Genomic DNA, 9,024 nt, shown 5'->3' with positions numbered 1-9,024 from the left:
GTACACTAGCCAGCTATTCCAGTCTGCTTTTGTTGGTTTTTTTTGTACATTTACATTTCAGAAGACTCTACCCTACAGATTTTAGCATCTTCATTGCTTTAAAATGCACTTGGAGACTGCTCTTAATTTGAGCACGTTGATGCCAACAGTCTTTTGTCTGAACTTCTGTATCATGAGGACTGATGAGCAAAAGGATCAAGTTTCAGCTGAACATGTGGGTCCCTGTATTGCAATGCGCCCCGTTTAACAGACGGAGCACTGATATAGCAGAAGGCTCTGAGCCTGTATTAACTGATTAGCTATCAAAAGAAGCTGCAGCCATAAACAGCAATTTGTTGTTTTCTGGGGAAAGGTTTAAAGAGCTCCTTTAAACCCAGGTCATCCTTTCTCATTAGCCCCTTAGGACCAGGAATCATTATTTAGCACCACCAGGGCAAGAAAGAGCACAAGCCAGTTGTCTCTCCTTTTACTTCCTGCCTTTTCTTTTGACAGGGAGGATGGGTGGAGGGAACTCCTCAAAAATTGTCAAATAACAATAACAAAAATAAATTCTAGAGATCTGTTGCTGAAGTATTAAGGGTCTCTATGACTATGATAAACAGTGAAGGACCCAGTTTTGCAGAAATACAGGCATCTGCAGTTAAGTAAATATTAATAAGAGACTCACACACAAGAAAAGTTCATTCTCTTTTTAGATTTGAAATGGAGCCTATTTTATTTAAGAAGTTATGGGCAATTATATATAATAAAGGGGAAATAAAGCTACCATGTACTCCTTTGTATAGTAAAGGTGTAAATGTCACCATATTAAAGCATTAGCGACAGTAGTAGATATTGAAATAGGCTTGAAGTGTGTGGCGATAAAAACTCACCCAAACACATTACCCTGAGCCTGGGTTTTCTTTTACCACATGAACACTACTGATCATCCTGATGATGACACGGCTTCTTGCCCAATGGTAGATGATGGCAAACTTCGCTGTCCTTACCTTCTTCCTTCTATCGCATGATGAGACCCACTATATTTAGGGTTCTATTTTGGACTTCCTGGTTCTGATTATGCTGTGTTGGCCTTCAGAAAACAAAGTTTCACCTGGTGACAGATTTCCTGAACATTTCCTTTCTTCTTGCAATCAGCATATATAAAAGCACTATTTTCCAAAGAACATACTTTATTACCCATAATCTCATCCTAAAAAATTTTACCCAAACCGGAAAAACAAATACAGCAATCCAATTTGCATCCTTTACCACAAATGGTTTATTTACTTGTACACAAATTGATTTGTAAGACATGGAGCACAAGATATTTTTAGGGCAGTCGAACTATCTGTGTGATGTTGTCCTGATTGGCAGATGATGGTGCACATCTGTCACAATCATAGGCTTTATCAGACCAACAATAAACTCTAATGCTTTAGTTCATAAATGCACTAAGATTAGTAACAAAGGCACCACATGAATGCAAGATGGTAATCAGAGAAACAATGCGCAGGGGGAAGGTTTCGTGGGAATACTCTGTACTTTCTGCTCAAGCGCTCTGCAAACCTAAGGCTCTGGAAAATAAAGTATTAAATATGAAAAAAAAATCCTTTGCCCCGGGCAGTACATGGATATGTTTATAAATCTTCATAAAATAAAGTACTCCCTGAAAGCTTAGCCACGGCATAGAATAATAGTTAAATATTTGAAAGTCTACTAAAATACACACATTCATTTTCCCCAAATAATTTCTTGCTATTCGTTTTTCTTTTTTAAACCAAGAGAAAAATTTAGAAAATGATATGTTGAATAAAGCATTCACTTCTGAACACTTCCAAAACTTTCTGAGAAATTGGAGATAATGGTTCCTTAAAAAAAAAAGCTAAAGACCTACTGAGACTTTTAAACATGCATTTTTTAAGCACCAGTCCTAGGATTATGGAGTTTTATAAATAAATCAGAAATAATTTTGTATTTTAAAGCTGGAACACTAAGCTATTATATCATCAAGACCATAGAAGTTGTGCATGAGTTTCTTTTCTTTCACTGTCTCCTCTATTTAAAAAAAAATTAAAGTATACTTTAAGATTCTATTCAGTAAAACAAATATTAACATTTATAATTATAAAGATGCAGAAATTGAGAAATACCCAAAGCAATAATATCTCGGTTATCTAGAGTTATTATAATAGAAATATTACAGATGAGTTGCTTTAATGAACACATTTATTTTCTCACAGTTTAGGAGACTAGACATCTGAATTCAGGGTGCTGGCTCTAGGGAAAGCCTTTCTGTCTCTGTCAATCCCAGGAGAAAGTTCTTGCCTCCTTTGAACTTCAGTTCCTGGTCAGTTTCTGTGTAGGTTGGCATCTCCCTTCATGTCTGCTCTATTTTCTTGTTTAGTTTCTTTTATACCTCAGAAGAGGTTGACATCACATACACCCTACATTTATCTTTTCTCCTTAACGTAACAAAGGCAACACATTCCCAAATGGTATTATAACCACCAGAATAAAGGCTAGGAGTTCTTTTGGCTGGAATGTAACACAATCCATCACAAGTAAATTGTAGTACAAGTAATTTTCACAAGTTTTACTATAAGTGTAAAGAATTGATAGAGAATTCAAAAATTCTAAAATATGTAACACACCCTTATATTAGAGGAACTTCTTCACTACTACATGTTGTTTTATCAAAATCTTTTTTTCTTTTTAAAAGTAATGAAAGAGCTTCAGATTTTATGTTTCTGTTACGATATAAATTAAAATGTTCTCAATGGCAGTGAGTTTGAGAGTTATGAATTTCCCTTGTGAAAAATGAAAAGCATTAAACAATTGGGGCAAGATCTTTGATAATAGCATTTGGATTAACTTGAAACGTTATAGGAAAAGAATAGGATGCTTAGATTCAGCAACTAAATTTAATCCCATGATATACCAATGAATAGGGCATGTGCTCTGTTCATATTTTAAGGTTTAAGACAGGAAGAGACAGATTTAAAAAACACTATTACATCTAGCCAGCAGGGGTCGCAAAAGAACATGCAATACCTTTGGAACTGTGAGTTCCAGATAACTAAAAGTAAAACCATATTTTCAAAATTGGGAAAAGCGAACATTAACTCACTCTAGAAACCACCGAGTTTACTGAAGAACAAATATTGGAAGAAATGCTCCTAAATATAGCTTAGTTTTTGTTTTGTTTTGTTTTTTAGTTGTTGTTTTTTCCCCCCAGAATGGCTTTAGCCAGTTATAAAGCACCAAATATTGTATGATTATATTCATATAAAATGTATAAAATAGGTACTCTATAGAAGCGGGAATCCCGGGAGGAGGGGATGACAGGGGTGGGGCGGATGAGTAAAAGGAATGGGATGTTCTTTTGGATGAACTTGGATGACAAAGTTCTAAAATCAACTCTAACAATGGATGCTAACTTTTGTGAAACTTGTTTTAAAAAATTACCCAACATTATCTTCTTTAGAAGACGACTTGAAATGTATACGAATTATAGCTGCATAAAAATGATTTTAGACATACTATCTAAAGGTGGATATCCCCAGATTTATTTTTAGTAAGTATGAATGAGCTTTTGGATCAGCTGTGGTATCTCTTAATGGCTGAAATGTCGGTTAGTTATTTCCTTTAGCAAATGCTGATTAATTTATAGGAATCCGAGCAAACCCGACTGGGTGAGGCGCGGTGGAGACCTGGGCGGACGAAGGCCGGTTGGTGCGACTGGGAGCGGGGAGCGCGGCGGTGGCCTGCTCCAGGCACCGCTTTTCAGGGCTGTGGAAGAAGGGCTGTGCTCCGACTCTAAGGTGCCCTTTAGACCCAGCATCTTCCCAGCTCCCTTTGCTTATTTGGGGGTGACTGGAAACTTACGATCCTTTAAGCTAATTTTCAGCAACCTCTGTATAACATTTACACGTTTTAAGAATGAGTGAGGAGAGAGAAACGATTTTTTTGTTTAACATTTGCTAAGCCCGCTTTGGGGAGCAGATGTTGAACTCAGCTAAATTACTTAGATTTGGAAGTCTGAATAAAATATGACTTATTTTTAATGTTTTAATGAAATTAGGTTTTTTTTAAATTAAAATACCTAGTTAAAGTTGTGAGTTTCCAAAATTGAAATTTGATGTGTAATAAATGATGCAGAGGGCATTCAAATTCACGTATATTAATAAATATATAGTCCAATCAATGGTCCTTGACTTTTTAACTCTGTGTTCTTCAGTTCAAACAAGTGGTGATAAGAGTTTTTCAAGACATAGGCACATTTGTAAAGAAATGTGTTTCGAATCATAAAAAAGTCCAAATTGCATACCTTTACTCTCTTACCTCTCTATAAAGAAAGATATTTTGTGGTTCGCTCTTGAATGGTCTCATTTCACTGCATCTTTACGCAGCCAAGAAGTGTAACATACTATAGTTCATTTGTTTTATTTTCTCTTTCAAGACAAATGCTTTGAAAATATCGAGAGAGAAAGCCATCTGCCTGGCTCTCTCAAATGCTGAACTACCCCACAATAATTTCCAGGGGAATATGCTTCGACTTTATCCCTTGTCATATTTCCCTCTGCTCCCAAAGGGATTTTGTTGTCATACTACCTACCATTCAAAACCCAAACCCAACCAAACCCAAACCCTCCTGTCACGGAATTGCTTCTGACTAGTAGTGACTCTATAGGTCAGAGTAGAATTGCTCCTGTGGGTTTCAAAGACTGTAAATCTTTAAAGGAGTGGACAAGCCCAGAAACACAAAAAGAAGGCTGGAAATCCCAAAGACATCTATCTTACAGAATTTGGAAAATCCCATAGGAAAAGTTCTGGTGACACATTTGCCTATGAGTTGCTTTGCTCTCTTTTGCCCACGTTGTCCGATGATGGTGGCCATACCTTTGGGGACTCATCTTTGATTTTAAATAGTCTGACTCTTTGAATGTGTGGAGGAATTCCCATCTCAGGTAGAATGTTCGAATCTTAGCACGGACAAACTACTTTAAGGTTAACTGGTTCAGCCTCCCACACTATAAGTCATTGCTATAGTCCAACTTCATCTGCACAGAGGACACGATCTTATTTTTCCTGAAGCACAATGACCACTACATTGCTTTCAGGCAACTTTCTGCTCTTCCTGCTAAGTGGGTCAGACCTCCTAGACTGTTGGGAGTTGCTGGACAATGCAAATATTAATGTCTTGTATGCTAACTGAGAGATGAGTGCTTAAATCTACCCAGAAGCACCTCACAAGAAAAATGTGGCGATTTCCTTTGGAAAAATCAGTCACTGAGCATCATGTGGAGCACAAACCCACTCTGACTCATGGGGCCATCATGAGTCAGCATCAGCTCGATGGCAAACAGTTGTTAGTAGAATTAAAAATACACCCTTTTATTTTAGGATGCTGAGCGCACGCATGTTAGCACTGTTGCCTGCAATTCCATTGTATTTTATGAGCAACGATTAATTTAAGAAGAGTCTGTTACATAATCGAAGAGCACTTATCAAACAGTTAAAGGTTTACAATGGCACACGGGTTGAAGAGCAAGAGTATTGCTTAGAGGTGAGAGTTATGCTTTGGTGGCTTATACTTTCACAGAAAAGTGATTTCTAAGTATCCAGTCATGACATAGTGCAGACAGAATAAAGTTAAAATCTTCTTAATGGCAAGTGAGTTTGAGTTTTTTCGAGATGATTGTTTAGATAGATATGCATGTAAAAATAACGTTAGTGATGGAAAGCAGTTAGAAAAATGGTGATTTAATCCTTTTCCTATCTTACTTTGCCTTCCAGGTTCTTAATGAATGAGCCTTGATTATGAAATGAATGAATCAATCGGTGGATGAATTCATGAACTGTACTAATGCATATAGGGGCACAGAAGGACATAAGCATTCCATTTTCCTTGACGCCCAGAAAGTGGAGTGCAGGGGTGTGGGACATATTTGTTTTGTCCCTCAAGTGGACAAAGACACTAAGCACATGGGGAGTACTGATGAAAAGAGATTTAGGCATTTGTATATGCATTTTGACATTTGAGTTTATTTACTTAAGTAATAGTGTGAGTATTTAGACATTAGAGTTTCATTTTTCTATTAATGGACATATATATGCCCTTGTTGCACAAAAGCAGAATCTAGTCTCAGAGAGAGTAAAAAAAATAAAAACAATTGATATTTAAAAATCAGGATGAGAAGTACAATTCAGAAATACAATTAGCTTAACTATCTAAACACTCTTTACATAAATCCAATATTTTTAAAAAACATAAATCCAAAAGGTTTGTAGAAAAATCTCATTATCTTTTAATTCCATTTTCCCCACAATTTTTTGAAGACCCATTGTATTTGTGGCTGCTTTAAAAATAAAGACTAATGCAAATCTGTGGAATAGAAGGACAGATGTAAATGTTTCTCACAGGGTATTATGTAGTATACTGCTATTACAAGCTGTAAAACAATGATAATTTGTAACATTATGAGTGTATGATCACTCACTACATTCAGCCAGTAGACTGTGAATTGTTTTCTAGAACTCGACTCAATCTCACAAATTGTATTTTCTAAAACAATGAATATACATATCTTTCTCTAAGAAAGGCCAATGGAATAGTTTAGAATTGCCAGACATCTGGTTTTGAACCAGGCTGTCCAGGACTTGAGCTTTAAAACTATAAACAAATTAGAAATTTTTGAATGTAGAGCCAAATATGTCCTAATTTGGTGATCATGTCATCCTATAAACTAGACTGACTCACTGGCTATTCAGGTCAACATGGCTGTACTTGGTCACCTGCTCCAAGTCTGGGGAGAGTCTCTGGTCAGAGGGTGGACTGATGTCCGGAGATGCAATTTATCAAGGCCTGTCCCTGAAGGTTGCAGGCAACCTTCGAAGATAAAAACATGTTTTTCTTCTAAAATTGTGGTTCAATATGGAACCATATCTTTTCTATAGTGTATAACAATACCGTTTTATGGCAAAGAATACTTGATAGTTTTGTTTGTCCTTTAAAAAGACTGATTATCAAACTGTTTTACAAAAATTTCCAGAATTTTAAGTGTTTTCTTTAATTTTAAAAGCATTAATGTTATTTTAGCATTTTCTTTTAAAGGTAAAATATCTGTCAGTGCTTACTTAGAATAAATATACACACACTAAGTGCACAGCGGTTGGCTGCTGGGGCTGTGTACCAAAGAAATCTGCACACAGTTCCCTAGGAGCGGGGCAGGAGGGCGGGCTGCAGGGTTAGCTGAGGAGGCAGGGTGGGAGACAACCAGCATGTCTGTTCCTGGGGGAGGGGAAGGTGTGCAGACAGATGAAAGCAGATGGGGGCCCTTGGTCCCGAGTCATCTATGTATGCAAGTGTGTGGATCTGTGTATTTTAGCTATCCATAACTCAACTTCTTTTTAAATATGACAATAATATTAATGATTGAACCCAAAATTGGTGTATGCCACTTTAATGGCATGACATGAAGCAGAGTGTAAACTTTTGAGTGGATATAGAGTGCTAAAAGTTTTACGATATATGACACCTTTTTACAAAAATACTTTCAGTAAACAGTTGTTTCAGCAATCAATGTAAAATTCTGTTGATCTCCCCTAAGAAAAACGTTTGCTTTAAATGGCTCCTACTGCAGCTCTGGGCTTGTTGCATAATAAATGATATAATTGCAAATAGACAAATGAAAATAGGTCATTAAAATTCAATGGCCAGAAAAATTACAAACGACTATCTTATTTTTAGATAGGTCTTTCATCTCTAATATTGTATAAAGAAAACACTTTTTCTATTTTTTTCTTCTTACAATTACTTCAGTGATTTGAATACATATCAAGCCTCTAAACAATAGCCACTTCCATCCATAGTACGGACACCACATGGAGTTTGTCTTGAGTCATTACTATACACTGGGAGTATGAGTTTCTTCAAGGATGAGCGTACATGTTGTGCAGTTTGGACCATGAAAGTTTGGAATATCATTTTTAGCATTGGGAAATGTGCATTGTATTTCATGTTCCATTATAGAGTTCTACATGGCTATGTGAGTAAAATTTGGTTTCCTCAATCTGTACATTTAGTTCTCAAGGAAGAATGGAGTTGTTGTCCTTCTCCATAAAGGTTTACATTGACACCATCTGGATAAGCATGTAGTAATTTCTTGAATACTTTTATACAGAGCCACATTAGGCATATCCACATTGCTTACGAAGAAAATCTGTGAGAAATAACTTTATACATTTTTTCTCATTTTATATTTTTCCTTGCTCCACTACAATTTTACAAACATTTTTATTGGCATGTAAATAATTTGCCATACAGTTTAATGGTTTAAATATATTTAAAAGAGTTGTGCAAATATCCCAACAATAAATTTTGGAATATTTTCTTTATTCTGGTACCCATTATTATTAGCTCTCCATTACACCTCCCCCACAATTTCCCCTGAAATCACTCTAAGAAACTATTAATCTAGTTACTGTCTCAATGAATTACCTATTCTGTTTTTTATGTAAAGAAAGTAATTTAAAAATCTCAACCGTGACAACAAAATAAAACACAGAAAAACCTCAATCTAAAAGAAAGCAGAGGCTTATAGAAACTAGAAGAGCTTTTATAAATGGATGGAAAGAAAAAAATGATAATATGTTACATTTTAGTCTACTTATATCGGTAGTAATCCACTTTCCAATGCACGCTGAGGGCTAGCTATTCACATCTTTGGTAAATGGTCTGAGGCAGTTCAGTGTGCGCTTAATCTATGTGGGGACTCTGAAAGGGGACTTTGGCCTTTCACTGTCATCCACAGCCTCTGAAAACTGCATGCTCCGAGTTTAAGCTTTACTGCAAGTTCCCTCAATGATCTTGTGAGGTAGTTAGTTTATTGTGCCAACCTGGCTGATAAACGTATGTGGGGCTAAGTGGAGGGCAGAGCGATAAATGGCTTAAGGAGCCTCGCCTTTCCAGTTCTCAGGTCTCTTGCTTTGTGATGGTCAGAGCAGGGTGCAGCTGTCTTAGCCAGTTCCCTGCTTCAACTG

The sequence above is a fragment of the Echinops telfairi genome, unplaced genomic scaffold (genome assembly GCF_000313985.2).
Source record: "Echinops telfairi isolate 266 unplaced genomic scaffold, ASM31398v2 ScPeMD7_7424;HRSCAF=8462, whole genome shotgun sequence".
NCBI classification, from domain to species: domain Eukaryota; kingdom Metazoa; phylum Chordata; class Mammalia; order Afrosoricida; family Tenrecidae; genus Echinops; species Echinops telfairi.
This window is presented reverse-complemented; position numbering follows the sequence as displayed.